The sequence below is a fragment of the Mus caroli genome, unplaced genomic scaffold (genome assembly GCF_978045245.1).
Source record: "Mus caroli unplaced genomic scaffold, Mus_caroli_1 scaffold_8, whole genome shotgun sequence".
NCBI classification, from domain to species: Eukaryota; Metazoa; Chordata; class Mammalia; order Rodentia; family Muridae; genus Mus; species Mus caroli.
The window spans coordinates 128,918,165-128,939,782 of record NW_028227263.1 but is presented as its reverse complement, the minus strand read 5'-3'; the positions used below and the strand labels follow the sequence as shown (position 1 = coordinate 128,939,782).

General features: G+C 37.5%; 1 pseudogene; it reads right to left on the bottom strand.

The window, feature by feature from the left end:
- Positions 1-1,967: 1,967 nt before the first annotated feature.
- The window catches only part of LOC110288076 (sulfotransferase 2A1-like), a 34,685-nt pseudogene continuing 15,034 nt past the window's right edge, over positions 1,968-21,618 (bottom strand).

Genomic DNA, 21,618 nt, shown 5'->3' with positions numbered 1-21,618 from the left:
CCACTAAAATCAGATACAAGATAAGGCTATCCTCTCTCACCATATCTATTAAATGTAGTACTTGAAGTTCTAGATATTTCAATAATACAACAAAAGAAGATCAAGGAGATACAAATTGGAAAGGAAGAAGTCAAAATATCACTATGTGCAGATAATGTGATAGTATACATAAGTGACCACTAAAATTCTATCAAAGAACACTTACAGCTGATAAACATCTTCAGCCAAGTAGCTGTATACAAAAATTAACTAAAAAATTATTAACCTTCCTTTACACAAAAGATGAATGGGCTAAAGGGAGGGCATGGTGGCACACAACTAAATCCTAACAATTGGGAGACAGAGGCAGGCAGATTTCTGAGTTCCAGGCCAGCCTGATCTACAAAGTGAGTTCCAGGACAGCCAGACCTATACAGAGAAAACCCTGTCACAAAAAACCAAAAAGCCAAAAAAAACAAAACAAAAAAAAAAAACAAAAAAAAAAACCAGACAAAGAAAGAAAGAAAGAAAAATTAGGAAACAAACCCTTCAGAATACCCACATATAATATAAAATACATTGGTGTGACTCTAAACAAGCAAGTGAAAGATTTGTATAATAAGAATTTCAAGTGTCTGAAAAGAAATTGAAGAAGAAATCAGAAGATGGCATCATCTTCCATGCTCATGTACAAGTAGGATTAACATAGTAAAAATGGCCATTTTACCAAAAGCAATCATTAGATTCAGTGAGACTTCTATAAAAATTCCTACAGACTTCTTTATCCACCTTAGAAAAATAACTCTTCATTTTATGTGGTTAAAAACAAAACAAAACAAAACAAAACAAAACAAAACAAAACAAAACAAAACAAAACAAGAAAGCTAAAAACTCCTGTCCAAGAACTTCGGGCATGTATGACCATCTGTGTTCTCAACTTCTACTACAGAGCTCAGGGAGTCTTATGAAAGAATTGTGGGTAAGATTGAAGGAGCTGGAAGGGTCAAGATCATCAGAAGAAAACCTGCAGAGCCAATTCACCTGGGTCTATGGGGGTTCCCAGAGACTGAACCACCAACAAAAGAGTATGCACTGGTTGGATCTAGGCTGCCTGTACATATGTAACAAGTATACATCTTAGTCTTCATGTTTGTCTCATGAAGACTAATTGAACCAGGGGGGGGGGCTGTCTCTGACTATGACTCTGTTGCCTCCTTTTGTATCCCTTTCCCAAGTTGGGCTGCCCTGTCTGGCCTCAGTGGGAGGGGATGTACTTAGTTCTATGCGATTTGATGCACCAGGGTGGGTTTGTCCCTGAGTGGGTGAATGCAAGGGAAACCCCTTCCTTGAGGAGAGGTGACAGAATGAGGAAGTTGTAAGTGTGCAGCTGGGAGGAGAGTAGTGAGGTGGTTGCAAGAAGGATGTAAATAGAATAAATAAACAAATGAAAACGTTAAGAATATATATATTTCCTTGCAAATAATGAAGCTGGTATTCATGCAAAGTATGATAAATGCACAAATACTGAGTAATTCTTGTGCAATTTCCATAGTGTCACACTTAGAAAATTTTTCATGTCCAATCTCATTCAATAAAACTACAAATAAATGACCTATTTAAATGAAAATAAAATGTTTTAAAGCTGGAATTCTATAAAGTGAATTGGAATTTGCTGATAATACACAACAAGACAATAATAATAGTAGCAAATATATGATGACTCAAGATTCCATGGTTCTAGGCTGAAGAGATGACTCTCAAAGATGGAGAGATATTAGTAGTACTGTATGGCTTAGGCAGAGGACCTGAGATGAGTTCCTAGGACCCAAAGAAGGAAGTTTACAGCTACATTCAACTGCAGGTCCCTCGGAACCAAGGCACTCTTCTGGCCTCTGTAGGTACTACAAACAGAAAGGTATACACACCAGCACTACCACCACTACTGTTGCTACTACTAGTATTAGTAACACAAGGTTTTAAAAATTCACTCTCACAATTCCACAACAGGATTTATTCTATGACCACATCCAGGCATTCAAGATATAGAACAACCGGAACATAAACATCAGTGTTCATATATTATTTAAAAGTTTTGAAAACTTATTCCCATGGGAACATCCCTGGTGGGAATCCAGTCATTTTCTCCTGGAAAACTTTATCAAAGGCTTCAGCTTGGGCTACTATGAAGTGATTCTTCCAGTCCCCAGTTGTGCCTGTAAAATGTGAATAAGATATATAGGTGGATTAATAATTGTTGTAACACTGCACTAGCTCTTCCCATCATATGCTTTTACCTTCTGTTTGATAATGATTACACAGTTAATATGCTACAACCACTCCAGTAGTGACTCATATTACAGGTTTAGAAATCTGGAAGCAGACTTGAGGCACAGTATCAAGGAAAGAGCCTCCTGGAACCTTGGCATTCCCATAGCTAGAATGCCCCAGATTTCTCTCTGCAATATTGTGAAGGGTCTTGCATGTTTTCTTGTGGTGTTTTACCGGATAAGATTTAGAAGTCTCAGGGTAAGCTTAGCAAAGTATATTTAGAATCTTCATTACAGCCAGGTGTAGCAGACTACATTGCATATTAGAAGCAAGTTGGTGAATTCTTCTGAGAAATGGAGATTCCCTACAGATACTTAACAGCCAAGTTACACTCATATGCAAGAATTTACCAAGGCCTAGGAAATAGGAGGGTTGTGGTATTGCATTATTCATGAGAAGGTCTGCTAGAGCAGAAAGCCCTGGTGCTAGCTTTCACAAGGCTCAAAGGAGAAGGACAAATTGTAACTATGTTGTGAAATCCTTACCTATCATTAGCTGACTCTAGACAGGGCTGTTCTATCTTTATTCTAAATATTACCTGGTTCCTGTAAGTCTTTTGAAGTCATTTCTCTGTTTTGTGCCATGTACTTCAACGTATTTTGCCTGCTGTGACACCCTACTCCTTTCTTTTCTGTATTATATAAGAGTGGTGTTCGATTTGTGACAATACATTCAGATTCAGCACACTTTCTCCTCTCTGTGTCTGTCAGTGAATTCTCCCAGACTCCATGCTCACCTGTTGGAACCTTGATTCCCATGAATTGAGGGGGGCCAACTGAACCCTGTCCTTGGCATTAATAAATCAAACTATCATTTCCTGTAGTAAATCTCTCTCTCTCTCTCTCTCTCTCTCTCTCTCTCTCTCTCTCTCTCTCTCTCTCTCTCTCTCTCTCTCTCTCTCTCTCTCTCTCTCTCTCTCCCTGAAACAGAGTTTCTCTGGCTGTCCTGTAACTCACTTTGTAGACCAGGCTGGCCTGGAGCTCAGAAATCTGCCTGCCTCTGCCTTCCCAGTGCTGGCTGGGAGTAAAGGCATGTGCCACCATGCCCTACCGAAAATTTCTTAAGTCCTGAAATCATATATGCAAACTTCACCCTCTGTCTAAATTATGTCCTACCTTTTCCTCTCTCACCAATATGCTAGACAATCTAACAGCAGCAACAATGGCTTGATCTTTTTATATATATACAGATTATTCCTGCTTCCCATCAAACCTGTTCCTATCATGCTATCCTACTCAGCAGGTTTTATCATGTCAATGATCCAAACAGACTTCAAGTGTTCTGTCTACTTCTTAGTATTTACTTATAGAAGTAAATAATTTTAAAACAAGTTTTAACTAATATCTTAAAGTAGTTTCTACTTATGTGTGTGTGTGGTCACATGAGTGCTGCAGATACGCATAGTTATGAGCAGCATTTCAGCTGCAGTGGACCCAGTCCCTCCCAGCTGAGGGCATTGAAGGACTCTGTTTCACTCATCCATGGTGTTTGGTGATACATGAAGATCTGTATAATTTCAGCCCCTGTCCTATGTAGCACTGTGTCTTATGAACATATATTGTTTTTCACCACTCCATTCCAGAATGTCTTTAGTTTGAAACTTAGAGATCAATCAACTGCTCAAGCTGTGTTGTATCTTCCTTCACCCTAGAGGGCTAATATTTTTCATATAATTACATCTTGGTCTTTGTCTCCTTATTAATGATACTGTAACCTTCTCTTCCCATCTTTCCTCCATTTCAATCTAGCAGGCCCCATCATTGCTTTATTTCCTAGCTGTGACACTGTTATATGTACCATGCATTTATGCTTTGAATATACACACAGAATATGCATCTAATATATTTGAAAAGAAAGTGATTCTGATATTACTAAATTGTTCATTTTACAAAGAGTGCCAAACATATAGGACATACTCAGTGTGGGATTTTCAAATAAATTCATGAATACCTGAGAAAAGTATAGTCAGTGCTCCTATTTTGCTGATGAGGAAAAATTAGTCTTTGAGATGTTATCATTATGACAGTGATGGGTGTGTATTTGAATCCAAAAAGAATGACAATAGAAGCCATTCTTTTCTTTATCACATACTTTCTTTCTGTATCATCACATAAGTTAATTTTAATTCACCAGAGGTCTATATTAAAGAAAATATAAAGAATTCATAAAAATGTAAATCCTTGATACAGCATATGGAAATAATATACTATAATTGATATGAATGTAAAATGTCATCTAATGAGATGGTACCTATTAATATCCATTGTGCTCTCAGGTTCTTTCTTTTCTTTATTAGAATACGTTTTCTTGTTTTTGACAGCATGCCTGGATCCTGATAAGCCAAACCAGATAGATACTAGACTACAAGTATCTCAACAAATTCAATATGGATTCCCAATGGAATAAATCAGTCCATCTGAGAAACCACATCTTTGGAGGTACACACATGGAGTTGTAAGTTCACCTATGTGCAAATTCTGTGCACCTTATTTTAATTTTATTTTCTTTCCTTATTTCTAAAAATCTCCCCAATCTTTTGTGTGTTAGATGGCAGGATAACCCTAACATGTGGTGGCTTAACTCTTATTGAAAAAGAACTTCCTTATAGTTCTGGAGGCTGCAGATCTCACATCAGAGTATTGTCCAAACCTTTGTAGGATTTTCTTTTTGGCCTGAAGATGGCAGGTTTCTTCCTCTGTCCTTGGGTCATCTTCCCTTTTTGACTCTGATTAATGTCTTCTGAAGATACCAGTGAAAATGATCAATGGCCCAACTACTGTGTCCATTAAACATATACTCTGAAGCAATGGGTACAGGGAATTTTGAGTGTTGCCAGAATATGTATCCTATACATGTCTTGATTGTGGCATTGTCTTTACAAAGTCTTGTCAACCAAACAGGGGCTAAATATCTCTCTAGTGTGCATTTCCTGCAGAGCCTAAATATTGAATTATAATGACTACAATTGCACGAGGAAAATCATTGCTTGGAGATTAAAACCAGATGCATCTCAACAACTTGAATGATTGAGTCTCTGGGATAAAGCTTACAAAGTAGCTCTGCAGAGGCAATAAAAGATAATTTCTTGTGTCTTGAGATGAGAACAATTAAAGGATATGGGAAAATAGGTCTAGTGAATTAGCATTATCTTTGATTTGCTCATAGTTTGATGATTCAAAACTGGCACCAATGTGATAGAGGAATTGAGAAGACAAATATTATCTTTATATACATTTTACTTTCAAAGTTATTTCCAGACATATCCAATTCATCATTGTCTATAATGAATTAGTGAAGCAAGTGGGTAATGTATTTGGTGTCCCCCATCAGTGACCTGGTTTCCAGAATTCCCTGGCTTAAAGGATATTGGTGTCACACTAGTATAAGAAAAAATAATCCCCCAAAATAAAAGCTGTCTTTAAATGCAAAAAAATCATATGCTACATATAATCACTTTGATAATTAAATTTCAAAAGATTAATGAGGTCTTATCAAGTATTTTGGCCGAACTATATTATAATTAGTGTGTATGTATGTATGTATGTATGTATGTATGTATGTATGTATGTGTTCCTGTTATCATCTGTGCTGCATGACAAATAGTATTTCTATTCAGAAGAGATTAAATCCAAGTGTGGTCTCATCCTAAAAGAATCTTCCTGGAAAAGCAGAAACAACAGTTATCTTCATGGAATTTTGTCTTAAATTCCATTCCATCTGCTGTGATTTGTCTCTGCTAAAGCTTTTGCTTGTCAGTTTCCTTATTCCTTTGCTGTTAACAGAGCTACTTCATTCCTTCAGGTATGTGATAACAGACTTTTATTTTCTTAGAATGTTTTTTTTTTAACTAAAACTTTTTTTTTAATTTTTTTATTTATTATATGCAAGTTCACTGTAGCTGTCTTCAGACACTCCAGAAGAGGGCGCCAGATCTCTTTACGGATGGTTGTGAGCCACCATGTGGTTGCTGGGATTTGAACTCTGGACCTTTGGAAGAGCAGTCGGGTGCTCTTACCCACTGAGCCATCTCACCAGCCCTCTTACAATGTTTTAACTCTGCCAAATTCTCATTCATTATAGGAAATCAAGAAACAGAACACATTGCTTAGGTGAGACATTCATTTCTAGTACAGAGAAATATGTCTCCACAGAGTCTGGAGTGCAGGAGTCTGAGGGAAGCTGGCAAGAACACTTTATTCTTTCATATGCCTTGATCTTTAGTGTATAGATTTCCATGTTCTTTTAGTGAGTGGTGACATATCTTTATGTTTAAATCTCAGTCAAAATTTCATATTATTTGGATAGTATGAGTACTAGATTAAATACAATCTGGTAACTACTTAGACTTCCTTTTTTCTACAAAAACTCCTGATATCCCTATATTTTTAGTTTCCAAATCTCACACTCCAAAGCAGTCGATGGAAGGTAAAGTCTGAAACATTTTAAGTATGGATAAAGAAAATTAAACTGATAATTTTTACTTCATTCATTTATACCCATGTTTTTATTTAGTGTTAAATATTTAATGACTGACACCTTCTTTCTTCTACTCTAAGTTCCATCTCACCTATCATTATCTAATTAGGTCTGGGTGAGGCACAAGATCTGATTCATTCTGGCAAAGTCAATCCAGAACTGTACAGCTATGAAACCACACACACAAACAATCTGTTCCCAGCATAGAAAGAGTTGGCACATAAATAAAGAGGATTGAAATTCCCTTTCCAGGAGAGATAATTCCAAAGAAGAGAGGGGTCATGAACCTATGTAATCTAAATAGGTTCGCAAATAACATCAGAATTTAACACTAGAAAATTTTTTTAGAACTATTGGACTTGGCTTCCACTGGACAGCAATCTTGACCTGGTCAACATCTTTTCCAGCTGTTAATGTAATTTTTGTTGTCTTATGGTTATCATCTTAGATATATCTTTGCTCTAATGCATTACACTTTTTTATTTTATATTTTAGAGATGAGGAATATAATACAGGGAACTTGACAAAATGCCTCATAAAACACTGTCCTCTTTCCCATTTTTTTCATTGAAGTTATTGGACATGACCATCTCCAATCCCAAGTTCATATCCCAGAATAAATCAGCTTTGCAGAGTATTTGAAGCCCATATCTTCTCCATAAAACCATTCCCTGTTGTGTCTGTGAGAAGCTATCGGTGATGAGCAGTGACTTTCAGTACATTACCAACTACTTAGAGCTTTATTGCCACAACAAGCCCTTCACATGTTCTGACATATTCTGAAGCTAGATGATCTCTTTACCTTTTCTCATGAGCTTCAAGCCATTAGTAATCTGATCTTCCTTAACGAGACTAAAATTGGACATGTTGTTTTCTTTCATGGCTTGGAAAGAGCTGTACTTGAGGACGAGATCCAGCTCATCTGGCCCTAATTTTTTTTCCTAGGAAGTCACAGATCTTCTTTATAGTTCCCTTTGTATCCTAAAAGAAGAACAAACTGAAATGAGGGCAATAAACAGAGAGCACTGAGAGAAAAGATTAAAAAATGGGATCTGAGGATGGGGATGATCAAAGTGTTGTGAAAGGGCATCATCAAATGAGAGAGCATGAATAGGATTTAGGCAATAAAAGAAATGGAACAAAGGGAGGAAGGACTCACACTCAACATTTATATATTGAGTGTGCTTGCAATGTGGCTCATCTATGGTGTCTAAAAGACAGAGGCTGGGGATTCTTTTTAGGGAGGAGAAAATGTAAGAGAGAGATTCTCATAGAACCAAGGTTAAATTTAAACTTGCTTTTTAGAGGATCATGACCTTGAATTTGAGACCTTCCTTGTCCATCTCCATAGTGCTAAGGTCACAGGTGTGTGCTGATGCACTCACTCATTATACTGAGATTTTTTTCTTAATACAGGGCCTCACTATGGAGTTTTTCTTGTGTGTTGGAAGTTGCTGTGGCGATTAGTATATGTCAAGCTCACACAGATCAGAAATCCATCTATCTGGCTTTTTCCTTCCAAGTTCTGGAACTGAAAGTATGTACAACCATAACTATCCTGCCCTGGGACATTTATAGAAACTTATAGAAATGCTGCTAAACAATGATCAAGGCAAATGAAGACATGTGCACAAAATCCTCAGCAGATATTAATGTTAGTGCCAGATAATACTGTTTGCTTAGGCTAACTGAGAACAATCCAGATATTATGACAGTTTCATGGAATGTTCTCAATATTTATTACTTGAGAATACTTCTGAGACATTTTGTTTTGAGTAAGCATCTCAGGTGGTGGCTCAGGTGGTCATCACATTCCCAATTTTTCTGTCTCAGATCTCTAACCGTTGCAATGATGTCAGTGTACTACCACAATTAATTTAATCTTCTGATATAATCATTACAAGGTAAAATCTTAGAACAACAAAAATTGTGCTTTCAATCCTAGCCCTCCCCCTGGGGACATGAGGTTTTATTGGTTTAAAACTTTTTTTTTACATATTTATCAGAGTACTGCTTAATATTTCATACAAATGTAAACAATCATGATAATAACTGAAAAGAATGTGTTAATGGTCAGATAGAAGACTTATTGGAATGTGCAGTAGTGTGTAGCAGACAGCTGGGTAGTGATCCTTTCTTGGGAAAACTGAACTTAATGATGATTAAGTAAAAGATTCTACATATGGGAAAAAGAGTATGATGAAACTTTTTTAATTATTTAAGTTTATTTATTTTTTACACTCTATATTTTATTCCCTTATATTCTGATCCACCCTATGACTGTTCCACATTGCATACATCCTCCCCACCATGGTATCTCTATGGCGGTGTCCTCCCAAACCCAGCTGACGTCGAATCTCCATGTGTCCTTCTTTCTCCCAAGGGTTAGATGCATCATCTTTGAATGAACAGTGACCCAGAAATTCTCTATTGTATATGTGTTGATGGCCTCATATCAGCTGGTGTATGCTGTCTGGTGGTCCACTGTTTGAAAGATCTCAGGGGTCCAGATTAATCGAGACTCTTTGTCCTCCTAAAGGATCACCCTTCTCCTTTCAACGTACTCTAATTCAAAAACAAGTGTTAGCTGCTTCTGTCCATTGGGTGGGTGCAAACATTTGCCTCTGATGCTTTCATCTGCTTGCTGGGTTTTTCAGAGGGCATTCATCATAGGACCCTTTTTGTAAGCTATCCATAAACTCAGAAATAGTGTCAGACCTTGTGACCTCCCCTTGAACTGGACCCCACTTTGGGTCTTTTGCTGGACCTTCTTTTCCTCAGGTTCCTCTCCATTTCCAACCCTGTCATTCTTTCAGACAGGAAAAATTATGGGTTAAACTTATGACTGTGGGATGGGCCCACTCTCCTTCATTTGATGCCCTGTCTTCCTGCAGATGGTGGAGGTAGGGTCTATAACATCCTGCTCCCAAATGCATGGAAATTCATCTAAGTTCTCTCCCTTTGAGTCCTGAGAGTCTTTAACTTCCCAGGTCTCTGGTGCATTCTGGAGGGTCCCCCCAACCTCTTATTTTCAGAGGATGCCTGTTTCCATTCTTTCTGCTGGCCATCAGAGTTTCAGTCCTTTTCCTTCACCCAATACTAGATCAGGTTCACGTGTCCCTCCCAGTCCCCCCATACACTTTCCCTCCCAGGTTCCTCCCTTCTGCTTCCTCAGAGATAAACACTCCGAGGTCTAATTTAATTTTGAATAATTGCATCTTTCAGTTTTTGTCTGGTTGCACTTTTTCTTTTTATTAATAAATATTTTTCTCCATCCCTAGAGGGGAGCAGGTAGGTTGAGAGCAGATCTTTGGTTTCTCTCTGCCTTTCTAGATCCCATGCCTAATTTTCATCTTTTTTATTGTTGTTGTTGTTGTAATAGGTTCTTGTACTTAACTGAGTGGTAACTGTAACGTCACCTTTTTCATGTCTTCATAGTATAGTACCAAGAAGTTGTCCCATTCTCTCATGGACAGCCAGCCACGGACATGCTCAAACCATGATCCATATATAACTGTGTGCAGGGAGAAGTGGAGTGTCAGTTACAAAGCACTAACACAGGGTATGCTTGACTTTCTTCATTTTCTGAAAGCAGCAGCAGAAAGCTTCACTAAGAAAAATCTAACTAGTCTGTATTTATAGCATTAAACATGATGTTTGAGGTTAACACAGATATAGAGAACTGATAAAATCAAGTTCATTATCAAACTCATTACCACACAGCTTTACCATTGATGCCAAGAGGAGATATTCTACTGTCAAGGTGCAAGGACAGAGGTGTGTGCTGGGGGAAATCTATCACAACAATACAGAAATCTAGAGGTGATTTCTGTAAATTCCTGCCTCCTGGTGAGGTGTATGAAGAAAACACAACGATTTGATAACAGAGATGGGAGAACAGTATTTTATATGGTGTTGGAAAGAAAGATTTCCATCAGTAAAGCAACCTACTGGCAGAAATCTAATAGATGTATGAATCAAAGCTATATGACATCATTAATAATCATCTCAACAAAGTTAGTTAAGGGGATCAGGCTCCTTTGAGTGTGTGTGTGTGTGTGTGTGTGTGTGTGTGTGTGTGTGTGTGTGTAAGAGATGGAGAGAGAGAGAGAGAGAGAGAGAGAGAGAGAGAGAGAGAGAGAGAGAGAGAGAGAGAGAGAATATGTTTGTGAGGTTTTAGAGTATATAAGAGAACTATATAAGGCACTGCCAAGTGGGGAAGACAAGAGACAGTAATTTCAAGAGAATATCTCAACGCAGCATACCTATGTCTACAATTCCCTTTGGGAGTATATAGGGGTATCATTTCCATTTCTCAATTTTCAATTTTCAGTCCCTGATTTTTTACATAGTGCTCTTTTCCTGAGTTGAACTCACATGCTGCAATATAGATGTGCAAGGTCAGAGGTGTCCAGTAGTGCAATAATGACACAATTGTTATGGGGTTACTTAAATGATGTCTGATTGGATTTGAGGCTTGATCCTTGAGATGGAATTCATGCCTGGTACTATAATCCTGGTCATGAACCCATGGTTGATGATGTCATATTTCCAAACTAGGATTCCGACTGTCAATTTACTAAATGGTCATATTGTCAAACTACAGTTTAAATATTTGTATTTATACCCATAGATTTGTGCTGTTCTATATCTTTGTTAGAGATTAGTTTTGCAACTATCTCTGGCTCAGGAAATACCATGGAACAGGAAGTAGAAATTAAAAGCTAGAGAATGTGGTGGAATGCTTTGAAATTTGGAATGCTCTGTAAATATTGTCCTTTGAATATAAATTAGCTGTTATGCAAATGTGCTCATATCACCAATGGTTGCCTAAAGAAAAACTGCATAACATAAAGCTGGTTAATATTCCAGGATGCATGGGAGAGGGTTTCCTGAATCTGTACTCCTCACTGAGGATCTATTTGCAGTTAATGACTGCTAGATGAGAAAGACTTCCACACCCTTTTCATATAGGACTACTATTATGGTTCTAGTGCCCACATGGACGGCCCCACATCCATGCACATATGAACATCACAAATTAGCATTAGGGGGTTGTATTGTTTTGAAAAAAATTAAGTTCCACTATGGACATATTATGTGATGTATAATGTGTTGGAATACATACTGGCAAATCTGGCAGAATATGATATAACATATTCAATTTTTATCTTTTGAAGAATAGAAATATTATGTAAAAATCACAAAAAATTTGAAAACTAAATCAAGCACAAACAACGGACATAGGAAAATCTAATGCTTGTCTAAATAAAATTCTAAAAGCAGATAATTCAGGATGAAGAAGCCAATATATGATGCCAATTCACTTTACTTTTGAAGGACACCAGTTCCAATATCTAAGACATATTTATTCCAAGAATGAGTTTTTAAATCTTCTTCAGAAACCACCTCATGATGAATTTTCATGATAGTTTAGTTCATCTCTCATCCACTATCAGAAAAGTGTATCCATGTAGTAAACAGAGATTAAGTCACAGACCCACAGCTCCTATTGGTACAGACAATATGAGACTTTGGAGTGGTGAGCAGTAAAATTGGCTTCTATATTAAACCTTTTGCTCCAATGTTTAGGTATCATATTGGATGTGGATGTGACATATTATAGAGGCAGAGGTGGTGGATGACTTGAATAAACAGTGTTTTATGAACACATCATGGCTGTTGGACACATTAACTCAGCAGTTGTGACAGTATGTGCAAGACCTGTGTAAGCTCAAGAGAGACTGAGTTCCTGCATGGAGCAAGAGGTTGGTCATGATGTGCCAACTATGAGGAACTACTAGTGACTGATGGCTTCCTGAAGAGAGTCAGTTTATTTCTGAGTGTTTATCCAACTACATTGAATATTCATACACCCAAAGATGTATAGTCAGAATTAATTGCAATGGATGGTTTTAAAAAGCAACAGGACTGGAGAGATGGCTCAGGATTTTAGAACACTTGCTGCTCCCACAGAAGATGTTGGTTTAGTTCCCAGTACCAACATGGTAACTCACTATCTTCTGTAACTTCAGTTCTAGAAGATAATTTATACCCCTGGCCATCGTGGGTAATGCTCTCATTATGGTTCACATACATACATGCAGATAAAAGACACCTAGACATAAAATAAAACTAAATCTTAAAAAGATAATATACAAAGTTGGATGCTTATGGGATTAGAAGCAGTATAAGGGAGGAATCAGGAAAGGGAATGAATGTGATAAAAATACAATTTATGCGATTATCAAAGAGTTAAAAGATATATTTAAAAACTTTTATACAAAGAGCACAGAGATACTGAGTTAACTCAAAGAACATTAGTCTTGTAGCCCTTGAGAAGGAAGATCAATGAAAAGAATACCTCATTTTACAGCTGTATACACAGAGATTCAGAGAATATAGTAATCCCTAGAAAGTTGAAGTAAAAGAAATCATTTATACGATTTATTTTATTTTTTATTTCCATATATGCCTATGTTATGTTTGTGAGATTGCATGTATGTATGTTTTTATTTGCAAAAGAGAGAAGAGGATGTCAGTTACTCTGAATATGGAGTTATAGAAAATCATCACCTACTCAGGGTTTGAGTGTGGGGATCCAGACTCTACTCCTCTAAAAAAGCAGCAAGTGCTATAGATCACTGAGCCTTCTGTTCAGTTCCTAATGGTATCATTTTTAAAAGAAAGACATGAGCAACTTTACTGAACAAAAAAGTAGAAATTAGCAAAAATTCGAAATTGTAAATGAAATGAATAGATTTTTAAAAGGGAATGAAGGAATTGTTTTATGGCTCAATGTATAAAAGTGTTTATCATATAAGCCTTATGATCACATCTCATTTTCTGTAACCTGAATAAATCAGAAGGAAACAAATGACTCCACAAAGTTGCCCACAGATCATCACTGATGTTCCGTGACATGTGTATCCACACAGACACTATGCACACATACATCCCAGATAATAATAAAGAAAATATCATTAAAGGAAAAAAGAAATAGGAAACTGGACACAATCTATAAATACCGGGAAGACAGTCCTAATTAGGAATCATGTAGATACAATTGGCATGTGTGTATGTATGTAAACATTGTCCTGATTATTAATTGAAGATATAGAAGGATAATGTATATTGTGAGCAGCATCATTCCTTACTTAGTGGGATCCTGAGAAGTATAGATGGAGGAAAAATCCAAATGAAGGCCAAAAGGCCATGACCTATATATTTATTCTCTTCTTGATCATGACTGTGTAACAAAGAAAGTACATTGAAATCACTGAGATCTGTTAAGCCATACATCTCAGAAAAAGAGAGGATAGGTGTCCGCCTGACCCGGGAGGGCTTTGCCTGAGCATCGGTGGGAGATATCTTGGCTCCGGAACTCGCTAAAAGTAGTCTGCACAGGTGAGAGTGTGGACTACAGAAGCTAACAGTTTCTAGTATAGGCAGGAGCCACAGAGCTTCTGAGGCAGCCCCCTTTTTAGGCTCCAGACATCCAGGCACCTTCCCTGCCAGAGGATAGGTGTCCGCCCTGCCAGGGAGGGCTTTGCAGGAGCACCTGGGGGAGCCATCTTGGTTCCTGGATCCCTCTGAGACTAATCTGTGCAGGTGAGAGTGTGGACTACAGAAGCTAACAGCTTCTGTGACAGGCTGAAGCAACACAGCTTCTGACACAGGTCCTGTTTTGGGCCTTCATCTTTGGCCAGGAGGGAGGTCCAAACACCAGATATCTGTGCACCTTCCCTGTAAGAGGAGAGCTTGCCTGCAGACCATTGAAACTCAGACAAGAGCTAGTCTCCCAGTTCTGCTGATAGAGGCTAAAAATCATGAGGGAAATAATCTCTAACCGGAGACAACTATAACAACTAACTCCAGAGATTACCAGATGGCGAAAGGTAAACGTAAGGATCTTACTAACAGAAACCAAGATCACTCACCATCATTAGAACCCAGCACTCCCACCGTGCCCAGTCCAGAGCACCCCAACACATCTGAAAAGCTAGAACCAGATTTAAAAACAAATCTTATAAAATTTTTAAGCATTTTAAGTTTATTATAAAAAAACTTCAAACAGAGAAATGGATACAGAAAACGTGGTACATTTATAGAATGGAGTGCTATGCAGCTATTAAAGCAATGAGTTTATGAAGTTCTTAGATAAATGGATTGATCTGGAGGTTGTCATACCAAGTGAGGTAACCCAATCACAAAGGAACACACATGATATGCACTCACTGATAAGTGGATAATACCCATAAGTTTAGAATCCTTCTTAGAAGGGGAACAACATAACCATGGAAAGAGTTGTAGAGGCAAAGTTCAGAGCAGAGCCTGAAGGAACAACAATCTAGAGACTGCCTCACTTGCAGATCCATCCCATGAACAACCATCAAACCCAGACACTGTGGTAGATGCCAACAAGAGTTTGCTGTCAGGAGCCTGATATAGCTGTCTCCTGAGGGACTTTTCTAGTTCCTGGCAAATACAGAAGTGGATGCTCACAATCATCCATTGGATGGAGCCAAATGTCCCTAATGAAGGAACTAGAGAAAGTACCCAGGGAGTTTAAGGGGTTTGAAGCCCCATAAGAGGATCATCAATATGAACTAACCAGTACCCCAAAAACTCCTTGGAACTAAACCCCCTATCAAAGAAAACACATGGTAGAACTTGAGGCTCTAGATATATATGTAACAGAGGATAGCCTAATTAGTCATCAATGGGAGGAGAGGCAGGCCCTTGTTCCTGTGAAGGGTCTATGCCCCAGTATAGGGGAATGCCAAGACCTGGAATAGGAGTGAGTTGGTTGGGGAGTAGTGGAGGTTGAAGGGGATAGGGGAGCTACAGAGGGGAAACTATGAAAGGGAATAACATTTTGAAATGTAAATAAAGAAAATATCTAATAAAAAAAAGAATTGACATACAAGAATAATTGAACCTTCACATGAAATATTACAATTTCAACATCACCTCAATTCACTATCCACCACCAAAACCAAAACTGTATTAGTAGACTTAGAACGAAAACAATAATTAGCTATGCATTCTCTTTCAACACTTTTGCAAATTACCTGCAACAAATTCTTTCTCATCACTTTATATTTATGCTTTCTTTTATTTTCCCAAGGCTTCATAAATATTCTGTCTTTTGAAAATATCATTCTGACTGGAGTAAGATAAGCTCACAAAGTAGTTTTTATTTGCATTTCCAGGATGGCTAATAATGTTGAATGGTTTAAAAATTGGAGATGAGGAATTTGTTTTTCTTGTTTTGGTTGCACTATTAGGTTCCATGATACAGATTTTGCTCCAGTTTTTTTTTCTTGATTTTGAATTTTTAAAAATCTTTTAGACTCTAGACAACCACAGACCGTGAACATGTAGATTGGAAAGGTTTTCATCCATTCTGTAGCCTGCATCTTCACATGAAAAATGAGTTACATTGGTTTATAGAAGCCTTTTCTTTGAGCAAGGTCCTACTTGTCCATTATTTGCCTTGTTGTCTGAGTGGGATGAATCCTATTTAGCAAGTCCTTACCTGAACCGATATACGACTTTTTCCTTTAGCAGTTTCATAGATTTGAGTCTTCTGTTGAGGTTCTTGATCCACTTGATATTGGTGTGTGTCTGTCAGGCTGTGTCTATCCTTCTGTGTCTGTCGGTCTGTCTATGTGTGTCACTGTTTATATGTTTGAGGGATGAGGGATTATATGCCCCAGTACAGGGGAATGCCAAGGCCAGGAAGCAGGAGTGGGTGGGTTGGGGAGCAGGGAGGGGGGAGGGTATAAGGGACTTTCAGAGTAAAGTAGAAAAGGGGATAGCATTTGAAATGTAAATGAAGAAAATATCTAATAAAAATAAAAATAAAAAAGAAGATATAGACTCACTCTTCTACATACAGCAATCTAGTTACCAATTTACTGAAGAAATTGTCTTTCTTAAATGTATATTTTTTTAATTTTGCCAAACAAAAAGAACCATCAGTTGTGTTAACATATTGTCTTGTTTTTCTACTCCATTAATCTCTATGTCTGTTTTTGTAACAGTCGAATGCTCTCTTTAATATCTCTGTAGTATAACTGGAAATAAGGTACTGTTTTTTCAAGATCAATTTGATTAACAGAATGATTTTTTTATTTGCTTTCATATGAACTTATTACTGATTTTGTTTTTTATTTGGACATTTCATACATGTATAAATTACATTCTAATATTCATAGCATTCACCTTCTCTAATCTCCCTCTGCCTTTATTAACCTCTATTCCCTATATTCTCTTTTAAAACACTCATATCTCTTTATTCATGACTCATTAGTATAACCATGTATAGGATTTTCTGTGAAACTGTAGAGTTGAACTACCCATTGAAACCTATTAAGGATCTCAATTGGTATAAAACTGAAGACAGTGGCTTCCTATGACCCAGAATCCTTCAGTATCTGGCACTTCAGCAGGGATTAGTGATGTTCCATGAGTCTCCTCCCCAACCTATGACTAATTATTGATGAATGCCAGTCTTGTACAGACCCATTGCAAGCAGCTTCAAATGATTTTACTTGCTGCATTTAGTCTGCCATGTTCACAAGCCAGTATTTTATAGCACTTCTCTCTTTATCTTCAGCTCCTACATTCATTCCACCATCTCTTCTGCAATAATATCTAAGCATGAGAAGTGGATGTGCAATATACCATGTAAGAATGAACATCCTACCATTCTGAACAAATTCAATTTTTTTTTTTAATTCTGTGGATAATGACATTGAAATTTTGATTGGGATTGTGTTGGATCAGTACATTGTTTTGGAGGGATGGCAATTTTTTGTAACATTAACTCTCCTAGTTTTAGAGCAGGAGATTTTCTATTTTCTACCTCTTAGTGTCTGCTTCACCCTGTTGAAAATTTCACTGTAGAGGATATATCACCTCTTTCTTGTATTAATTTCTTTTCTACTGCTGTGATAAAACACAATGAACAGGGCACGTTATAGAAGGAATGTTTTGTTTGGGGTTTATGGATCTAGAGAGACAAGGGTGTATCATCATTACTATGGCTGGAAGTATGACACCATCCAAGTAGACAGAGTATTCAAGCAGCAATTTAGATCTCACAAGTGAATCCATAAGCAGGAGGGAGAGAGATCACTCAAAAACGTGCCAGTTATGAAACTTTAAATCTCACTCCAGTGACATATTTCCTCAAGCAAGTTCACAGTTCATAATACTCACAAAATATTCACCACTTCGGGATCACATATTCAAATGCCTGAAATTTATAGGGGACATCTCTTTCAAGCAAGCAAACGGTGATATATTTATTCTGGGATATTTTCTTTTGTCTTCCTTTTTATTAGATATTTTCTTTACTTACATTTCAAAAGTCATCCCCTTTCCTGGTATCATCCCCCTCCCCAGAAATCCCCTTATACCATCCCCTCTCACCCTGCTTCTATAAAGGTGTTCTCCCACACACCAACCGCTGCCACCCCACAGTGACTTTGAACACTGGGGCATTGAGTCTTCACAGAACAAAGGGTTTCTCCTCTCATTAATGCCCAACAAGGACATCCTCTACTACATATGTGGCTGGAGCTATGAGTCCCTCCATGTGTACACTTTGGTTGATGGTTTAGGCCCTGGGAACTCTGGGGTCTGGTTGGTAGATATTGATGTTCTTCCTGTGGAATTTTAAATCCCTTTAGCTACTTCAGTCTTTGATCTAATTCCTCCATTGGGAACCCAGTGTTCTATCCAAGCATCTGCCTCTGTATTTGTCAGGCATTGGCAGAGCCTCTCAGGAAACAGATATATCAGGCTCAAGTCTAAGTGGATCAAAAAACTCCACATAAAACCAGAGACACTGAAATTTATAGAGGAAGTGGTGAAGAGCCTCGAAGATATGGGCACAGGGAAAAGATTTCTGAACAGAACACCAATGGTTTGTCAAGAATAGAGAAATAGGACCTCATAAAATGCACAGGACACTGTAAATAAGACAAAAAGCAACCAACAGAACAGGAAAAGATCTTTACCAATCCTAAAGCTGAAAGGGGGGATAATATCCAATAAATATAAAGAATACAAGAAGTTGAACACCAGAAAACTAAGCAACCCTATTAAAAGATGGGAGCTAAATCAGTTTGGCAGTTCCTCAGGAAATTCGACTTAGCAATACCTGAAGATCCTGCAATACCTCTCCTGAGCATATATCAAGAAGATGCTCCAACATGTAGTAAGGACACAGGCTCCACTATGTTCATAGCAGCATTATTTATAATAGCCAGAAACTGAAGAGACCCTTGATGTCCCTCAACAGAGGAATGGATACAGAAAATGTGGTACAGTCACAGAATGGAGTACTATGAAGCTATTAAAAACAATTGACTTCATGAAATTCCTAGACAAATGGATAGATCTGTATGATATCATCTTGAGGTAACCCAATCACAAAAGAACACACATGATATGCACTCACTGAGAAGAGAATATTAGCTCAGAATTTCATAATCCTTTTTTGAAGGGGATCCAAATACCCATGGAAGGAGTTACAGAGACAAAGTTCATAGTAGAGCCTGAAGGAAAGACCATCCAGAGACTGTTCAACTCGGGGATCCATCACATTAACAACCACCAAACCCAGACACGAGGCAGATACCAACAAGAGCTGGCTGACAGGAGCCTGATATAGCTGTCTCCTGTGAAGCTCTGCTAGAGTCTGGCAAATACAGAAGTGGATGCTCACAGCCATCCATTGGATGGAGCACAAAGTCTGCAATGAAAGAGCTGGAGAATGTATCCAAGGAGCTGAAGGGGCCTGTAGCCTCATAGAAGCAACATCAATATGAACTAACCAGTACCCCCCAGAGCTCCTTGGAACGAAACCCCCAGTCAACGAAACCCCCAGTCAACGAAAACACATGGTGGAACTTGTGGCACAGGATGGCCTATTCAGTCATCAATGGGAGGAGAGGACCTTGGTCATGTGGAGGCTCTATGCCCCAGCATAGGGGAATTCCAGGACTAGGAATGAGAGTTGGTAGGATAGTGTGCAGGCAGGGTGAGGGGATAGGGGATTTTCAGTGGGGAAACTAGGAAAGGGGATAACATTGGAAATTTAAATAAAGAAAACTTATCATAAAAAATTTAAAAAATAATACATCACTACTAGGTTTTCTTAATGAACATAAATAGAAAAAGTCTTTTTGTTTGTTTTGTTTTTAGTAGAGTTTACAATCTTTGCTCTTACTGAGGTGCAAACCCACAATAAGAAAAATTTTTGGACATTGGAGGTCTTTGTAATAAGGCCCTACTTCAATATTCCTCACATAACCAAAGGTTATACCTCCATATTAGCCAAGCTAAGAGTTGAAAAATCAGTTGTGCCAAGGAACGAATTGTAGGCATGATTTTTCGATACAGATTTCCTGCTATGGTCAAAGTTATTTGACGTGAGTGATTGTCTTCATTCTCAGCCCAAAAGGATCAGGTTACACTCATTTAAGAAATGGTGTGATATTAAGATGGTTTATCGATGAAATCATTCATGAACAGTTTCAATGTAGAATGGTTCTGCTTGGAGGGTGGCACAGATATTAGGTGTGGTTATGATTCTGTTTCCTTTGCTTTGATGATTTTAAAAAGCATACATCTCAGATTAAGAATAACTTATACAATTCTTTTCTTAAAAATGGATACAATAAATATATGTATCCAAGCAAAGCGTTTAGTCTCAATCTTTGCTGTTCTCTTATAAGCCATCTTTCAAATTAGTTGTCTATATTTCTTTTGGCCACATAAATAATTTTGAAATATGTAACCTGTTCTGAAAATCATAGTATAGATAAAACCAACAAATAAACAACCCTAGTAAGAGAGAGGTTGAGGTAGGAGAAGCTCAGGGAAAGATAGGGTTGTGTACAAACACGAAGAAAGTTTATATGGATTGCATAATTTTGGACCTATTTTTCCAAATACCAAACTAGAGAGACTACTGGATTGCATCTTACTAATTCCTAATTTTTTTATATTTTTGAATTTCAATAGATTAGGATATGTTAGTAATACTAATTTTCAAATTAAAAGATATCAGGGAAAAGTGATTGTTACTTCGTGGTATTTTTGTTGTTAGAGGTGGAATTATGTTTGTGTAGGTTTGTTAAAAGATTACTTTCTTGCTTCTTTTAGGGTGTAGTTTCACCCCTTGTGCTGGTGTTTTCTGTTATTATTTGTAGGGCTTGATTTGTGGAAAGATACTGTATAATTTTGATTTTGTCATGGAATATCTTGTTTTCTCTCTCTAGGGCATTTGTGTTTTCTTATGGTCTGTATGACATCTGTCCAGGATTTTCTAGCTTTCATAGTCTTTGGTGAGAAGTGTGGTGTAATTCTGATAGGTCTGCTTTATATGTTTCTTGACCTTATTTCATTAACGCTTTTAAAATTCTTTGTTTAGTACATTTGCTGTTTTGATTACTATGTGATGTAAGGGAGATATTTCTTTTCTGGTCCAGTCTATTTCGAGTTCTGTAGGTTTTTTGCATGTTCTTGTGCATCTCTTCCTTTACTTTAGGGAAGTATATATTTGCTGTATGTTATCATAAAAAAATAGATGAGAGCTAATAATGAAATGATTAAACAAAGTGTTTCAGGCCAATGGAACTAGAAAAAGCAAATATTGCTGATGTAATCTTACAAAATCATAGTTGACTTGAATCAATTCTGGTGAGAAATGATAAACATCATTTTGTATTGATTAAAGGAATAATGCATGGAAAGGACAGGGCAGTTGTAATTACAGGTCCACCTAGTTCTACACAGAACATACTACTAGATATA